This window comes from Phyllobates terribilis, unplaced genomic scaffold (assembly GCF_046119375.1).
Source record: "Phyllobates terribilis strain yellow unplaced genomic scaffold, ASM4611937v1 Scaffold_5__5_contigs__length_657084704, whole genome shotgun sequence".
NCBI lineage: Eukaryota > Metazoa > Chordata > Amphibia > Anura > Dendrobatidae > Phyllobates > Phyllobates terribilis.
The window spans coordinates 99,399,553-99,416,627 of NW_027362765.1; the positions used below are offsets into that span (position 1 = coordinate 99,399,553).

The window sequence follows — 17,075 nt, forward strand, 5'->3', positions numbered from 1 at the left end:
GACTATAAAAGAGAACCCAACCCAAAAAGTTTGGTTGATTAGTCTGTGGCATTCTGTTAAACTGTTGCTTATGGCGGTCTCTGTGAGCTTCTCAGCGACATTCAGCCAGCCAGGTATCCTGCCTGCAGTAGATGGAATGTGGCAATGGAACGCTGGCTGCGCGTGTCATAATAGGCTCTGAGCCTTTATATACCTGTGCACAGCAGCAGCCACCTTCAGTCTGCTGCTGGACAGCCAGCAGCAGCAGCAGCAGGAGAGGTATGTAATCAGGAGCCCTCCTGCTAAGGGTAGACAGCTGCTCGTTCCACCCCACCCCCCGCCTTAATTGGTTCTCCTCCCTTCCAACGGTGTTGAGGCGGGTGGGAACAGCAGGGGGTGAAGGTGCTGTGTTTAAAGAGGTGGAGTTATGCAGATCTAAAACGCGTGGATTGCAGCAGCAGCAAGCCGAAAAGTGCAGGCATGTAAGGGATCTAGAGGTTGACAACATGTCTTCTTAACGGGAGTCCAGGAGCTCATCTCCACAAATGGACTTTTCAGGATCCTTGGGTGGCTCCGTAGTTTGAAACCAATTCTGGTTATCGCTTCTCGGCCTTTTGGCTAAGATCAAGTGTAGTATCTGTTCTTATCAGTTTAATATCTGATACGTCCCCTATCTGGGGACCATATATTAAATGGATTTTTAGAACAGGGAGATGGAAAAAGAGCTTGCTCTGTCCACTCCACGCATTGACCTGGTATTGCAGTATCTCCAGGACCGGTGCACCCCTTCTTTAATGCAGTTTCTAAAATCAGAAAGAATTGAATTCAATGTTTTTTGTTCATTTTGCTTGTTTGTCGGATTTTGGGATGGACTCTTTGGCTTTGCTTTTCTTCTCCTCATTGGATTTTTCATGTTCAAAGTTGCAGAAGCCAGATTACAAGCTCATTTTGGTTCAACTTCAGCAACTGTGCATTGCATTGCCATGTAATGTGATGCAATGCTATCTTTCTAGCTCTCCCTTTTTACTTCCTTTTGGATAAACAGACATATTAGGCAAGCATTTTGGAGCTTTCACCTAAATAACTACAGGTGGTGAGATAAGCTGCACAATATAATTGACCTTTCAGTATATTGTTGCACACACACCATCTATTTAGCAAATGCCCTTGTTATCAACAGCAGCCTTTTAAACTCACCTGAGCTAACAGGTATGTGCGCTGGTTACTCTGCTGCGCTTAAAATGTCTTTTTTGGTTTGCTACAATGCCTTTTCTGAAACGTTGTCTCCTTCTGCTGGAACACTGACTTCTTTCATTTAATGCCTGCAGACTATAAAAGAGAACCCAACCCAAAAAGTTTGGTTGATTAGTCTGTGGCATTCTGTTAAACTGTTGCTTATGGCGGTCTCTGTGAGCTTCTCAGCGACATTCAGCCAGCCAGGTATCCTGCCTGCAGTAGATGGAATGTGGCAATGGAACGCTGGCTGCGCGTGTCATAATAGGCTCTGAGCCTTTATATACCTGTGCACAGCAGCAGCCACCTTCAGTCTGCTGCTGGACAGCCAGCAGCAGCAGCAGCAGGAGAGGTATGTAATCAGGAGCCCTCCTGCTAAGGGTAGACAGCTGCTCGTTCCACCCCACCCCCCGCCTTAATTGGTTCTCCTCCCTTCCAACGGTGTTGAGGCGGGTGGGAACAGCAGGGGGTGAAGGTGCTGTGTTTAAAGAGGTGGAGTTATGCAGATCTAAAACGCGTGGATTGCAGCAGCAGCAAGCCGAAAAGTGCAGGCATGTAAGGGATCTAGAGGTTGACAACATGTCTTCTTAACGGGAGTCCAGGAGCTCATCTCCACAAATGGACTTTTCAGGATCCTTGGGTGGCTCCGTAGTTTGAAACCAATTCTGGTTATCGCTTCTCGGCCTTTTGGCTAAGATAAAGTGTAGTATCTGTTCTTATCAGTTTAATATCTGATACGTCCCCTATCTGGGGACCATATATTAAATGGATTTTTAGAACAGGGAGATGGAAAAAGAGCTTGCTCTGTCCACTCCACGCATTGACCTGGTATTGCAGTATCTCCAGGACCGGTGCACCCCTTCTTTAATGCAGTTTCTAAAATCAGAAAGAATTGAATTCAATGTTTTTTGTTCATTTTGCTTGTTTGTCGGATTTTGGGATGGACTCTTTGGCTTTGCTTTTCTTCTCCTCATTGGATTTTTCATGTTCAAAGTTGCAGAAGCCAGATTACAAGCTCATTTTGGTTCAACTTCAGCAACTGTGCATTGCATTGCCATGTAATGTGATGCAATGCTATCTTTCTAGCTCTCCCTTTTTACTTCCTTTTGGATAAACAGACATATTAGGCAAGCATTTTGGAGCTTTCACCTAAATAACTACAGGTGGTGAGATAAGCTGCACAATATAATTGACCTTTCAGTATATTGTTGCACACACACCATCTATTTAGCAAATGCCCTTGTTATCAACAGCAGCCTTTTAAACTCACCTGAGCTAACAGGTATGTGCGCTGGTTACTCTGCTGCGCTTAAAATGTCTTTTTTGGTTTGCTACAATGCCTTTTCTGAAACGTTGTCTCCTTCTGCTGGAACACTGACTTCTTTCATTTAATGCCTGCAGACTATAAAAGAGAACCCAACCCAAAAAGTTTGGTTGATTAGTCTGTGGCATTCTGTTAAACTGTTGCTTATGGCGGTCTCTGTGAGCTTCTCAGCGACATTCAGCCAGCCAGGTATCCTGCCTGCAGTAGATGGAATGTGGCAATGGAACGCTGGCTGCGCGTGTCATAATAGGCTCTGAGCCTTTATATACCTGTGCACAGCAGCAGCCACCTTCAGTCTGCTGCTGGACAGCCAGCAGCAGCAGCAGCAGGAGAGGTATGTAATCAGGAGCCCTCCTGCTAAGGGTAGACAGCTGCTCGTTCCACCCCACCCCCCGCCTTAATTGGTTCTCCTCCCTTCCAACGGTGTTGAGGCGGGTGGGAACAGCAGGGGGTGAAGGTGCTGTGTTTAAAGAGGTGGAGTTATGCAGATCTAAAACGCGTGGATTGCAGCAGCAGCAAGCCGAAAAGTGCAGGCATGTAAGGGATCTAGAGGTTGACAACATGTCTTCTTAACGGGAGTCCAGGAGCTCATCTCCACAAATGGACTTTTCAGGATCCTTGGGTGGCTCCGTAGTTTGAAACCAATTCTGGTTATCGCTTCTCGGCCTTTTGGCTAAGATCAAGTGTAGTATCTGTTCTTATCAGTTTAATATCTGATACGTCCCCTATCTGGGGACCATATATTAAATGGATTTTTAGAACAGGGAGATGGAAAAAGAGCTTGCTCTGTCCACTCCACGCATTGACCTGGTATTGCAGTATCTCCAGGACCGGTGCACCCCTTCTTTAATGCAGTTTCTAAAATCAGAAAGAATTGAATTCAATGTTTTTTGTTCATTTTGCTTGTTTGTCGGATTTTGGGATGGACTCTTTGGCTTTGCTTTTCTTCTCCTCATTGGATTTTTCATGTTCAAAGTTGCAGAAGCCAGATTACAAGCTCATTTTGGTTCAACTTCAGCAACTGTGCATTGCATTGCCATGTAATGTGATGCAATGCTATCTTTCTAGCTCTCCCTTTTTACTTCCTTTTGGATAAACAGACATATTAGGCAAGCATTTTCGAGCTTTCACCTAAATAACTACAGGTGGTGAGATAAGCTGCACAATATAATTGACCTTTCAGTATATTGTTGCACACACACCATCTATTTAGCAAATGCCCTTGTTATCAACAGCAGCCTTTTAAACTCACCTGAGCTAACAGGTATGTGCGCTGGTTACTCTGCTGCGCTTAAAATGTCTTTTTTGGTTTGCTACAATGCCTTTTCTGAAACGTTGTCTCCTTCTGCTGGAACACTGACTTCTTTCATTTAATGCCTGCAGACTATAAAAGAGAACCCAACCCAAAAAGTTTGGTTGATTAGTCTGTGGCATTCTGTTAAACTGTTGCTTATGGCGGTCTCTGTGAGCTTCTCAGCGACATTCAGCCAGCCAGGTATCCTGCCTGCAGTAGATGGAATGTGGCAATGGAACGCTGGCTGCGCGTGTCATAATAGGCTCTGAGCCTTTATATACCTGTGCACAGCAGCAGCCACCTTCAATCTGCTGCTGGACAGCCAGCAGCAGCAGCAGCAGGAGAGGTATGTAATCAGGAGCCCTCCTGCTAAGGGTAGACAGCTGCTCGTTCCACCCCACCCCCCGCCTTAATTGGTTCTCCTCCCTTCCAACGGTGTTGAGGCGGGTGGGAACAGCAGGGGGTGAAGGTGCTGTGTTTAAAGAGGTGGAGTTATGCAGATCTAAAACGCGTGGATTGCAGCAGCAGCAAGCCGAAAAGTGCAGGCATGTAAGGGATCTAGAGGTTGACAACATGTCTTCTTAACGGGAGTCCAGGAGCTCATCTCCACAAATGGACTTTTCAGGATCCTTGGGTGGCTCCGTAGTTTGAAACCAATTCTGGTTATCGCTTCTCGGCCTTTTGGCTAAGATCAAGTGTAGTATCTGTTCTTATCAGTTTAATATCTGATACGTCCCCTATCTGGGGACCATATATTAAATGGATTTTTAGAACAGGGAGATGGAAAAAGAGCTTGCTCTGTCCACTCCACGCATTGACCTGGTATTGCAGTATCTCCAGGACCGGTGCACCCCTTCTTTAATGCAGTTTCTAAAATCAGAAAGAATTGAATTCAATGTTTTTTGTTCATTTTGCTTGTTTGTCGGATTTTGGGATGGACTCTTTGGCTTTGCTTTTCTTCTCCTCATTGGATTTTTCATGTTCAAAGTTGCAGAAGCCAGATTACAAGCTCATTTTGGTTCAACTTCAGCAACTGTGCATTGCATTGCCATGTAATGTGATGCAATGCTATCTTTCTAGCTCTCCCTTTTTACTTCCTTTTGGATAAACAGACATATTAGGCAAGCATTTTGGAGCTTTCACCTAAATAACTACAGGTGGTGAGATAAGCTGCACAATATAATTGACCTTTCAGTATATTGTTGCACACACACCATCTATTTAGCAAATGCCCTTGTTATCAACAGCAGCCTTTTAAACTCACCTGAGCTAACAGGTATGTGCGCTGGTTACTCTGCTGCGCTTAAAATGTCTTTTTTGGTTTGCTACAATGCCTTTTCTGAAACGTTGTCTCCTTCTGCTGGAACACTGACTTCTTTCATTTAATGCCTGCAGACTATAAAAGAGAACCCAACCCAAAAAGTTTGGTTGATTAGTCTGTGGCATTCTGTTAAACTGTTGCTTATGGCGGTCTCTGTGAGCTTCTCAGCGACATTCAGCCAGCCAGGTATCCTGCCTGCAGTAGATGGAATGTGGCAATGGAACGCTGGCTGCGCGTGTCATAATAGGCTCTGAGCCTTTATATACCTGTGCACAGCAGCAGCCACCTTCAGTCTGCTGCTGGACAGCCAGCAGCAGCAGCAGCAGGAGAGGTATGTAATCAGGAGCCCTCCTGCTAAGGGTAGACAGCTGCTCGTTCCACCCCACCCCCCGCCTTAATTGGTTCTCCTCCCTTCCAACGGTGTTGAGGCGGGTGGGAACAGCAGGGGGTGAAGGTGCTGTGTTTAAAGAGGTGGAGTTATGCAGATCTAAAACGCGTGGATTGCAGCAGCAGCAAGCCGAAAAGTGCAGGCATGTAAGGGATCTAGAGGTTGACAACATGTCTTCTTAACGGGAGTCCAGGAGCTCATCTCCACAAATGGACTTTTCAGGATCCTTGGGTGGCTCCGTAGTTTGAAACCAATTCTGGTTATCGCTTCTCGGCCTTTTGGCTAAGATAAAGTGTAGTATCTGTTCTTATCAGTTTAATATCTGATACGTCCCCTATCTGGGGACCATATATTAAATGGATTTTTAGAACAGGGAGATGGAAAAAGAGCTTGCTCTGTCCACTCCACGCATTGACCTGGTATTGCAGTATCTCCAGGACCGGTGCACCCCTTCTTTAATGCAGTTTCTAAAATCAGAAAGAATTGAATTCAATGTTTTTTGTTCATTTTGCTTGTTTGTCGGATTTTGGGATGGACTCTTTGGCTTTGCTTTTCTTCTCCTCATTGGATTTTTCATGTTCAAAGTTGCAGAAGCCAGATTACAAGCTCATTTTGGTTCAACTTCAGCAACTGTGCATTGCATTGCCATGTAATGTGATGCAATGCTATCTTTCTAGCTCTCCCTTTTTACTTCCTTTTGGATAAACAGACATATTAGGCAAGCATTTTGGAGCTTTCACCTAAATAACTACAGGTGGTGAGATAAGCTGCACAATATAATTGACCTTTCAGTATATTGTTGCACACACACCATCTATTTAGCAAATGCCCTTGTTATCAACAGCAGCCTTTTAAACTCACCTGAGCTAACAGGTATGTGCGCTGGTTACTCTGCTGCGCTTAAAATGTCTTTTTTGGTTTGCTACAATGCCTTTTCTGAAACGTTGTCTCCTTCTGCTGGAACACTGACTTCTTTCATTTAATGCCTGCAGACTATAAAAGAGAACCCAACCCAAAAAGTTTGGTTGATTAGTCTGTGGCATTCTGTTAAACTGTTGCTTATGGCGGTCTCTGTGAGCTTCTCAGCGACATTCAGCCAGCCAGGTATCCTGCCTGCAGTAGATGGAATGTGGCAATGGAACGCTGGCTGCGCGTGTCATAATAGGCTCTGAGCCTTTATATACCTGTGCACAGCAGCAGCCACCTTCAGTCTGCTGCTGGACAGCCAGCAGCAGCAGCAGCAGGAGAGGTATGTAATCAGGAGCCCTCCTGCTAAGGGTAGACAGCTGCTCGTTCCACCCCACCCCCCGCCTTAATTGGTTCTCCTCCCTTCCAACGGTGTTGAGGCGGGTGGGAACAGCAGGGGGTGAAGGTGCTGTGTTTAAAGAGGTGGAGTTATGCAGATCTAAAACGCGTGGATTGCAGCAGCAGCAAGCCGAAAAGTGCAGGCATGTAAGGGATCTAGAGGTTGACAACATGTCTTCTTAACGGGAGTCCAGGAGCTCATCTCCACAAATGGACTTTTCAGGATCCTTGGGTGGCTCCGTAGTTTGAAACCAATTCTGGTTATCGCTTCTCGGCCTTTTGGCTAAGATCAAGTGTAGTATCTGTTCTTATCAGTTTAATATCTGATACGTCCCCTATCTGGGGACCATATATTAAATGGATTTTTAGAACAGGGAGATGGAAAAAGAGCTTGCTCTGTCCACTCCACGCATTGACCTGGTATTGCAGTATCTCCAGGACCGGTGCACCCCTTCTTTAATGCAGTTTCTAAAATCAGAAAGAATTGAATTCAATGTTTTTTGTTCATTTTGCTTGTTTGTCGGATTTTGGGATGGACTCTTTGGCTTTGCTTTTCTTCTCCTCATTGGATTTTTCATGTTCAAAGTTGCAGAAGCCAGATTACAAGCTCATTTTGGTTCAACTTCAGCAACTGTGCATTGCATTGCCATGTAATGTGATGCAATGCTATCTTTCTAGCTCTCCCTTTTTACTTCCTTTTGGATAAACAGACATATTAGGCAAGCATTTTGGAGCTTTCACCTAAATAACTACAGGTGGTGAGATAAGCTGCACAATATAATTGACCTTTCAGTATATTGTTGCACACACACCATCTATTTAGCAAATGCCCTTGTTATCAACAGCAGCCTTTTAAACTCACCTGAGCTAACAGGTATGTGCGCTGGTTACTCTGCTGCGCTTAAAATTTCTTTTTTGGTTTGCTACAATGCCTTTTCTGAAACGTTGTCTCCTTCTGCTGGAACACTGACTTCTTTCATTTAATGCCTGCAGACTATAAAAGAGAACCCAACCCAAAAAGTTTGGTTGATTAGTCTGTGGCATTCTGTTAAACTGTTGCTTATGGCGGTCTCTGTGAGCTTCTCAGCGACATTCAGCCAGCCAGGTATCCTGCCTGCAGTAGATGGAATGTGGCAATGGAACGCTGGCTGCGCGTGTCATAATAGGCTCTGAGCCTTTATATACCTGTGCACAGCAGCAGCCACCTTCAGTCTGCTGCTGGACAGCCAGCAGCAGCAGCAGCAGGAGAGGTATGTAATCAGGAGCCCTCCTGCTAAGGGTAGACAGCTGCTCGTTCCACCCCACCCCCCGCCTTAATTGGTTCTCCTCCCTTCCAACGGTGTTGAGGCGGGTGGGAACAGCAGGGGGTGAAGGTGCTGTGTTTAAAGAGGTGGAGTTATGCAGATCTAAAACGCGTGGATTGCAGCAGCAGCAAGCCGAAAAGTGCAGGCATGTAAGGGATCTAGAGGTTGACAACATGTCTTCTTAACGGGAGTCCAGGAGCTCATCTCCACAAATGGACTTTTCAGGATCCTTGGGTGGCTCCGTAGTTTGAAACCAATTCTGGTTATCGCTTCTCGGCCTTTTGGCTAAGATCAAGTGTAGTATCTGTTCTTATCAGTTTAATATCTGATACGTCCCCTATCTGGGGACCATATATTAAATGGATTTTTAGAACAGGGAGATGGAAAAAGAGCTTGCTCTGTCCACTCCACGCATTGACCTGGTATTGCAGTATCTCCAGGACCGGTGCACCCCTTCTTTAATGCAGTTTCTAAAATCAGAAAGAATTGAATTCAATGTTTTTTGTTCATTTTGCTTGTTTGTCGGATTTTGGGATGGACTCTTTGGCTTTGCTTTTCTTCTCCTCATTGGATTTTTCATGTTCAAAGTTGCAGAAGCCAGATTACAAGCTCATTTTGGTTCAACTTCAGCAACTGTGCATTGCATTGCCATGTAATGTGATGCAATGCTATCTTTCTAGCTCTCCCTTTTTACTTCCTTTTGGATAAACAGACATATTAGGCAAGCATTTTGGAGCTTTCACCTAAATAACTACAGGTGGTGAGATAAGCTGCACAATATAATTGACCTTTCAGTATATTGTTGCACACACACCATCTATTTAGCAAATGCCCTTGTTATCAACAGCAGCCTTTTAAACTCACCTGAGCTAACAGGTATGTGCGCTGGTTACTCTGCTGCGCTTAAAATTTCTTTTTTGGTTTGCTACAATGCCTTTTCTGAAACGTTGTCTCCTTCTGCTGGAACACTGACTTCTTTCATTTAATGCCTGCAGACTATAAAAGAGAACCCAACCCAAAAAGTTTGGTTGATTAGTCTGTGGCATTCTGTTAAACTGTTGCTTATGGCGGTCTCTGTGAGCTTCTCAGCGACATTCAGCCAGCCAGGTATCCTGCCTGCAGTAGATGGAATGTGGCAATGGAACGCTGGCTGCGCGTGTCATAATAGGCTCTGGGCCTTTATATACCTGTGCACAGCAGCAGCCACCTTCAGTCTGCTGCTGGACAGCCAGCAGCAGCAGCAGCAGGAGAGGTATGTAATCAGGAGCCCTCCTGCTAAGGGTAGACAGCTGCTCGTTCCACCCCACCCCCCGCCTTAATTGGTTCTCCTCCCTTCCAACGGTGTTGAGGGGGTGGGAACAGCAGGGGGTGAAGGTGCTGTGTTTAAAGAGGTGGAGTTATGCAGATCTAAAACGCGTGGATTGCAGCAGCAGCAAGCCGAAAAGTGCAGGCATGTAAGGGATCTAGAGGTTGACAACATGTCTTCTTAACGGGAGTCCAGGAGCTCATCTCCACAAATGGACTTTTCAGGATCCTTGGGTGGCTCCGTAGTTTGAAACCCATTCTGGTTATCGCTTCTCGGCCTTTTGGCTAAGATCAAGTGTAGTATCTGTTCTTATCAGTTTAATATCTGATACGTCCCCTATCTGGGGACCATATATTAAATGGATTTTTAGAACAGGGAGATGGAAAAAGAGCTTGCTCTGTCCACTCCACGCATTGACCTGGTATTGCAGTATCTCCAGGACCGGTGCACCCCTTCTTTAATGCAGTTTCTAAAATCAGAAAGAATTGAATTCAATGTTTTTTGTTCATTTTGCTTGTTTGTCGGATTTTGGGATGGACTCTTTGGCTTTGCTTTTCTTCTCCTCATTGGATTTTTCATGTTCAAAGTTGCAGAAGCCAGATTACAAGCTCATTTTGGTTCAACTTCAGCAACTGTGCATTGCATTGCCATGTAATGTGATGCAATGCTATCTTTCTAGCTCTCCCTTTTTACTTCCTTTTGGATAAACAGACATATTAGGCAAGCATTTTGGAGCTTTCACCTAAATAACTACAGGTGGTGAGATAAGCTGCACAATATAATTGACCTTTCAGTATATTGTTGCACACACACCATCTATTTAGCAAATGCCCTTGTTATCAACAGCAGCCTTTTAAACTCACCTGAGCTAACAGGTATGTGCGCTGGTTACTCTGCTGCGCTTAAAATTTCTTTTTTGGTTTGCTACAATGCCTTTTCTGAAACGTTGTCTCCTTCTGCTGGAACACTGACTTCTTTCATTTAATGCCTGCAGACTATAAAAGAGAACCCAACCCAAAAAGTTTGGTTGATTAGTCTGTGGCATTCTGTTAAACTGTTGCTTATGGCGGTCTCTGTGAGCTTCTCAGCGACATTCAGCCAGCCAGGTATCCTGCCTGCAGTAGATGGAATGTGGCAATGGAACGCTGGCTGCGCGTGTCATAATAGGCTCTGAGCCTTTATATACCTGTGCACAGCAGCAGCCACCTTCAGTCTGCTGCTGGACAGCCAGCAGCAGCAGCAGCAGGAGAGGTATGTAATCAGGAGCCCTCCTGCTAAGGGTAGACAGCTGCTCGTTCCACCCCACCCCCCGCCTTAATTGGTTCTCCTCCCTTCCAACGGTGTTGAGGCGGGTGGGAACAGCAGGGGGTGAAGGTGCTGTGTTTAAAGAGGTGGAGTTATGCAGATCTAAAACGCGTGGATTGCAGCAGCAGCAAGCCGAAAAGTGCAGGCATGTAAGGGATCTAGAGGTTGACAACATGTCTTCTTAACGGGAGTCCAGGAGCTCATCTCCACAAATGGACTTTTCAGGATCCTTGGGTGGCTCCGTAGTTTGAAACCAATTCTGGTTATCGCTTCTCGGCCTTTTGGCTAAGATCAAGTGTAGTATCTTTTGAAAAGGCAGTTTTGTCCTTGGGCTGCCCTAGTAAATTGATGCATATTACACACTGGTTTGGTGCACTTGTTAGTACGCCAGGTGGCTCATAGAGTTATCTGATGGAAAACATGGCCCTCCAGGATCGAAGTCACTAGGCTGGGTAAGTGTGAGGGCTTTGGAGCAATGTGCCCCAGGAGTAGGCGCCCTGGTGGGAGTCCAAGCTTACTGGGACTGGGAACCCCAGAAAGACTTGGCTTCGTAGCACGCCGCACCTTTGCCAATCATACTTTCTGAGCAACCCCCCCTATTCCTGGCCTCCGGGCTAGGAAGGGGAATTTTTATAAACCCGGTCGGAGGTCCGGTCAGCTTTGGGCTGAGAAACCAACACAGGCTCCAGCTCCACTAGGGTGGCAGCCTAGATGGAAGCTGGGAGCACGAAAACGGCTCTTCTCCGGCTTCGGCTAGGGAGAGCATCGGAGATCCCTGACCCTCGCTGTGGCCTTCTGGCTCGGAGGGATGGGGATGGTTTATTGGGGACCCTCTCCTCCGGGAAGGGTCCACATGAATCCTCGCCTCGTGCGCTGTTTTGGTGTGACTTCGGTCACATTTTTCAGTGCCTTGGATGCAGCTTCAATCAAAAATCTGTTCTTATCAGTTTAATATCTGATACGTCCCCTATCTGGGGACCATATATTAAATGGATTTTTAGAACAGGGAGATGGAAAAAGAGCTTGCTCTGTCCACTCCACGCATTGACCTGGTATTGCAGTATCTCCAGGACCGGTGCACCCCTTCTTTAATGCAGTTTCTAAAATCAGAAAGAATTGAATTCAATGTTTTTTGTTCATTTTGCTTGTTTGTCGGATTTTGGGATGGACTCTTTGGCTTTGCTTTTCTTCTCCTCATTGGATTTTTCATGTTCAAAGTTGCAAAAGCCAGATTACAAGCTCATTTTGGTTCAACTTCAGCAACTGTGCATTGCATTGCCATGTAATGTGATGCAATGCTATCTTTCTAGCTCTCCCTTTTTACTTCCTTTTGGATAAACAGACATATTAGGCAAGCATTTTGGAGCTTTCACCTAAATAACTACAGGTGGTGAGATAAGCTGCACAATATAATTGACCTTTCAGTATATTGTTGCACACACACCATCTATTTAGCAAATGCCCTTGTTATCAACAGCAGCCTTTTAAACTCACCTGAGCTAACAGGTATGTGCGCTGGTTACTCTGCTGCGCTTAAAATTTATTTTTTGGTTTGCTACAATGCCTTTTCTGAAACGTCTCCTTCTGCTGGAACACTGACTTCTTTCATTTAATGCCTGCAGACTATAAAAGAGAACCCAACCCAAAAAGTTTGGTTGATTAGTCTGTGGCATTCTGTTAAACTGTTGCTTATGGCGGTCTCTGTGAGCTTCTCAGCGACATTCAGCCAGCCAGGTATCCTGCCTGCAGTAGATGGAATGTGGCAATGGAACGCTGGCTGCGCGTGTCATAATAGGCTCTGAGCCTTTATATACCTGTGCACAGCAGCAGCCACCTTCAGTCTGCTGCTGGACAGCCAGCAGCAGCAGCAGGAGAGGTATGTAATCAGGAGCCCTCCTGCTAAGGGTAGACAGCTGCTCGTTCCACCCCACCCCCCGCCTTAATTGGTTCTCCTCCCTTCCAACGGTGTTGAGGCGGGTGGGAACAGCAGGGGGTGAAGGTGCTGTGTTTAAAGAGGTGGAGTTATGCAGATCTAAAACGCGTGGATTGCAGCAGCAGCAAGCCGAAAAGTGCAGGCATGTAAGGGATCTAGAGGTTGACAACATGTCTTCTTAACGGGAGTCCAGGAGCTCATCTCCACAAATGGACTTTTCAGGATCCTTGGGTGGCTCCGTAGTTTGAAACCAATTCTGGTTATCGCTTCTCGGCCTTTTGGCTAAGATCAAGTGTAGTATCTGTTCTTATCAGTTTAATATCTAATACGTCCCCTATCTGGGGACCATATATTAAATGGATTTTTAGAACAGGGAGATGGAAAAAGAGCTTGCTCTGTCCACTCCACGCATTGACCTGGTATTGCAGTATCTCCAGGACCGGTGCACCCCTTCTTTAATGCAGTTTCTAAAATCAGAAAGAATTGAATTCAATGTTTTTTGTTCATTTTGCTTGTTTGTCGGATTTTGGGATGGACTCTTTGGCTTTGCTTTTCTTCTCCTCATTGGATTTTTCATGTTCAAAGTTGCAGAAGCCAGATTACAAGCTCATTTTGGTTCAACTTCAGCAACTGTGCATTGCATTGCCATGTAATGTGATGCAATGCTATCTTTCTAGCTCTCCCTTTTTACTTCCTTTTGGATAAACAGACATATTAGGCAAGCATTTTGGAGCTTTCACCTAAATAACTACAGGTGGTGAGATAAGCTGCACAATATAATTGACCTTTCAGTATATTGTTGCACACACACCATCTATTTAGCAAATGCCCTTGTTATCAACAGCAGCCTTTTAAACTCACCTGAGCTAACAGGTATGTGCGCTGGTTACTCTGCTGCGCTTAAAATTTCTTTTTTGGTTTGCTACAATGCCTTTTCTGAAACGTTGTCTCCTTCTGCTGGAACACTGACTTCTTTCATTTAATGCCTGCAGACTATAAAAGAGAACCCAACCCAAAAAGTTTGGTTGATTAGTCTGTGGCATTCTGTTAAACTGTTGCTTATGGCGGTCTCTGTGAGCTTCTCAGCGACATTCAGCCAGCCAGGTATCCTGCCTGCAGTAGATGGAATGTGGCAATGGAACGCTGGCTGCGCGTGTCATAATAGGCTCTGAGCCTTTATATACCTGTGCACAGCAGCAGCCACCTTCAGTCTGCTGCTGGACAGCCAGCAGCAGCAGCAGCAGGAGAGGTATGTAATCAGGAGCCCTCCTGCTAAGGGTAGACAGCTGCTCGTTCCACCCCACCCCCCGCCTTAATTGGTTCTTCTCCCTTCCAACGGTGTTGAGGCGGGTGGGAACAGCAGGGGGTGAAGGTGCTGTGTTTAAAGAGGTGGAGTTATGCAGATCTAAAACGCGTGGATTGCAGCAGCAGCAAGCCGAAAAGTGCAGGCATGTAAGGGATCTAGAGGTTGACAACATGTCTTCTTAACGGGAGTCCAGGAGCTCATCTCCACAAATGGACTTTTCAGGATCCTTGGGTGGCTCCGTAGTTTGAAACCAATTCTGGTTATCGCTTCTCGGCCTTTTGGCTAAGATCAAGTGTAGTATCTGTTCTTATCAGTTTAATATCTGATACGTCCCCTATCTGGGGACCATATATTAAATGGATTTTTAGAGCAGGGAGATGGAAAAAGAGCTTGCTCTGTCCACTCCACGCATTGACCTGGTATTGCAGTATCTCCAGGACCGGTGCACCCCTTCTTTAATGCAGTTTCTAAAATCAGAAAGAATTGAATTCAATGTTTTTTCTTCATTTTGCTTGTTTGTCGGATTTTGGGATGGACTCTTTGGCTTTGCTTTTCTTCTCCTCATTGGATTTTTCATGTTCAAAGTTGCAGAAGCCAGATTACAAGCTCATTTTGGTTCAACTTCAGCAACTGTGCATTGCATTGCCATGTAATGTGATGCAATGCTATCTTTCTAGCTCTCCCTTTTTACTTCCTTTTGGATAAACAGACATATTAGGCAAGCATTTTGGAGCTTTCACCTAAATAACTACAGGTGGTGAGATAAGCTGCACAATATAATTGACCTTTCAGTATATTGTTGCACACACACCATCTATTTAGCAAATGCCCTTGTTATCAACAGCAGCCTTTTAAACTCACCTGAGCTAACAGGTATGTGCGCTGGTTACTCTGCTGCGCTTAAAATTTCTTTTTTGGTTTGCTACAATGCCTTTTCTGAAACGTTGTCTCCTTCTGCTGGAACACTGACTTCTTTCATTTAATGCCTGCAGACTATAAAAGAGAACCCAACCCAAAAAGTTTGGTTGATTAGTCTGTGGCATTCTGTTAAACTGTTGCTTATGGCGGTCTCTGTGAGCTTCTCAGCGACATTCAGCCAGCCAGGTATCCTGCCTGCAGTAGATGGAATGTGGCAATGGAACGCTGGCTGCGCGTGTCATAATAGGCTCTGAGCCTTTATATACCTGTGCACAGCAGCAGCCACCTTCAGTCTGCTGCTGGACAGCCAGCAGCAGCAGCAGCAGGAGAGGTATGTAATCAGGAGCCCTCCTGCTAAGGGTAGACAGCTGCTCGTTCCACCCCACCCCCCGCCTTAATTGGTTCTCCTCCCTTCCAACGGTGTTGAGGCGGGTGGGAACAGCAGGGGGTGAAGGTGCTGTGTTTAAAGAGGTGGAGTTATGCAGATCTAAAACGCGTGGATTGCAGCAGCAGCAAGCCGAAAAGTGCAGGCATGTAAGGGATCTAGAGGTTGACAACATGTCTTCTTAACGGGAGTCCAGGAGCTCATCTCCACAAATGGACTTTTCAGGATCCTTGGGTGGCTCCGTAGTTTGAAACCAATTCTGGTTATCGCTTCTCGGCCTTTTGGCTAAGATCAAGTGTAGTATCTGTTCTTATCAGTTTAATATCTGATACGTCCCCTATCTGGGGACCATATATTAAATGGATTTTTAGAACAGGGAGATGGAAAAAGAGCTTGCTCTGTCCACTCCACGCATTGACCTGGTATTGCAGTATCTCCAGGACCGGTGCACCCCTTCTTTAATGCAGTTTCTAAAATCAGAAAGAATTGAATTCAATGTTTTTTGTTCATTTTGCTTGTTTGTCGGATTTTGGGATGGACTCTTTGGCTTTGCTTTTCTTCTCCTCATTGGATTTTTCATGTTCAAAGTTGCAGAAGCCAGATTACAAGCTCATTTTGGTTCAACTTCAGCAACTGTGCATTGCATTGCCATGTAATGTGATGCAATGCTATCTTTCTAGCTCTCCCTTTTTACTTCCTTTTGGATAAACAGACATATTAGGCAAGCATTTTGGAGCTTTCACCTAAATAACTACAGGTGGTGAGATAAGCTGCACAATATAATTGACCTTTCAGTATATTGTTGCACACACACCATCTATTTAGCAAATGCCCTTGTTATCAACAGCAGCCTTTTAAACTCACCTGAGCTAACAGGTATGTGCGCTGGTTACTCTGCTGCGCTTAAAATTTCTTTTTTGGTTTGCTACAATGCCTTTTCTGAAACGTTGTCTCCTTCTGCTGGAACACTGACTTCTTTCATTTAATGCCTGCAGACTATAAAAGAGAACCCAACCCAAAAAGTTTGGTTGATTAGTCTGTGGCATTCTGTTAAACTGTTGCTTATGGCGGTCTCTGTGAGCTTCTCAGCGACATTCAGCCAGCCAGGTATCCTGCCTGCAGTAGATGGAATGTGGCAATGGAACGCTGGCTGCGCGTGTCATAATAGGCTCTGAGCCTTTATATACCTGTGCACAGCAGCAGCCACCTTCAGTCTGCTGCTGGACAGCCAGCAGCAGCAGCAGCAGGAGAGGTATGTAATCAGGAGCCCTCCTGCTAAGGGTAGACAGCTGCTCGTTCCACCCCACCCCCCGCCTTAATTGGTTCTCCTCCCTTCCAACGGTGTTGAGGCGGGTGGGAACAGCAGGGGGTGAAGGTGCTGTGTTTAAAGAGGTGGAGTTATGCAGATCTAAAACGCGTGGATTGCAGCAGCAGCAAGCCGAAAAGTGCAGGCATGTAAGGGATCTAGAGGTTGACAACATGTCTTCTTAACGGGAGTCCAGGAGCTCATCTCCACAAATGGACTTTTCAGGATCCTTGGGTGGCTCCGTAGTTTGAAACCAATTCTGGTTATCGCTTCTCGGCCTTTTGGCTAAGATCAAGTGTAGTATCTGTTCTTATCAGTTTAATATCTGATACGTCCCCTATCTGGGGACCATATATTAAATGGATTTTTAGAACAGGGAGATGGAAAAAGAGCTTGCTCTGTCCACTCCACGCATTGACCTGGTATTGCAGTATCTCCAGGACCGGTGCACCCCTTCTTTAATGCAGT

At 45.5% G+C, this 17,075-nt stretch overlaps 12 non-coding genes and 2 pseudogenes across 12 annotated transcripts; all 14 read left to right on the forward strand.

Moving 5' to 3' along the window:
• The first annotated feature begins 577 nt into the window (after positions 1-577).
• On the forward strand, positions 578-768 carry LOC141274321 (U2 spliceosomal RNA). The gene has a single exon (XR_012322602.1). It is a non-coding gene; the product is annotated as a U2 spliceosomal RNA (small nuclear RNA).
• A 1,115-nt stretch (positions 769-1,883) lies between these two features.
• Positions 1,884-2,074, forward strand: LOC141149940 (U2 spliceosomal RNA). The gene has a single exon (XR_012246217.1). It is a non-coding gene; the product is annotated as a U2 spliceosomal RNA (small nuclear RNA).
• A 1,115-nt stretch (positions 2,075-3,189) lies between these two features.
• On the forward strand, positions 3,190-3,380 carry LOC141274322 (U2 spliceosomal RNA). The gene has a single exon (XR_012322603.1). It is a non-coding gene; the product is annotated as a U2 spliceosomal RNA (small nuclear RNA).
• Positions 3,381-4,495: 1,115 nt separating this feature from the next.
• Positions 4,496-4,686, forward strand: LOC141274323 (U2 spliceosomal RNA). The gene has a single exon (XR_012322604.1). It is a non-coding gene; the product is annotated as a U2 spliceosomal RNA (small nuclear RNA).
• Positions 4,687-5,801: 1,115 nt separating this feature from the next.
• Positions 5,802-5,992, forward strand: LOC141149941 (U2 spliceosomal RNA). Its single transcript, XR_012246218.1, has one exon. It is a non-coding gene; the product is annotated as a U2 spliceosomal RNA (small nuclear RNA).
• A 1,115-nt stretch (positions 5,993-7,107) lies between these two features.
• Positions 7,108-7,298, forward strand: LOC141274324 (U2 spliceosomal RNA). The gene has a single exon (XR_012322605.1). It is a non-coding gene; the product is annotated as a U2 spliceosomal RNA (small nuclear RNA).
• A 1,115-nt stretch (positions 7,299-8,413) lies between these two features.
• Positions 8,414-8,604, forward strand: LOC141274325 (U2 spliceosomal RNA). The gene has a single exon (XR_012322606.1). It is a non-coding gene; the product is annotated as a U2 spliceosomal RNA (small nuclear RNA).
• A 1,114-nt stretch (positions 8,605-9,718) lies between these two features.
• Positions 9,719-9,909, forward strand: LOC141274326 (U2 spliceosomal RNA). The gene has a single exon (XR_012322607.1). It is a non-coding gene; the product is annotated as a U2 spliceosomal RNA (small nuclear RNA).
• A 1,115-nt stretch (positions 9,910-11,024) lies between these two features.
• Positions 11,025-11,140, forward strand: LOC141151103 (U2 spliceosomal RNA; annotated as a pseudogene).
• A 524-nt stretch (positions 11,141-11,664) lies between these two features.
• LOC141150216 (U2 spliceosomal RNA) lies at positions 11,665-11,845 on the forward strand (annotated as a pseudogene).
• Positions 11,846-12,954: 1,109 nt separating this feature from the next.
• On the forward strand, positions 12,955-13,145 carry LOC141150002 (U2 spliceosomal RNA). Its single transcript, XR_012246276.1, has one exon. It is a non-coding gene; the product is annotated as a U2 spliceosomal RNA (small nuclear RNA).
• A 1,115-nt stretch (positions 13,146-14,260) lies between these two features.
• Positions 14,261-14,451, forward strand: LOC141149425 (U2 spliceosomal RNA). Its single transcript, XR_012245723.1, has one exon. It is a non-coding gene; the product is annotated as a U2 spliceosomal RNA (small nuclear RNA).
• A 1,115-nt stretch (positions 14,452-15,566) lies between these two features.
• On the forward strand, positions 15,567-15,757 carry LOC141274327 (U2 spliceosomal RNA). The gene has a single exon (XR_012322608.1). It is a non-coding gene; the product is annotated as a U2 spliceosomal RNA (small nuclear RNA).
• Positions 15,758-16,872: 1,115 nt separating this feature from the next.
• Positions 16,873-17,063, forward strand: LOC141274328 (U2 spliceosomal RNA). The gene has a single exon (XR_012322609.1). It is a non-coding gene; the product is annotated as a U2 spliceosomal RNA (small nuclear RNA).
• The last annotated feature ends 12 nt before the right edge of the window (positions 17,064-17,075 follow it).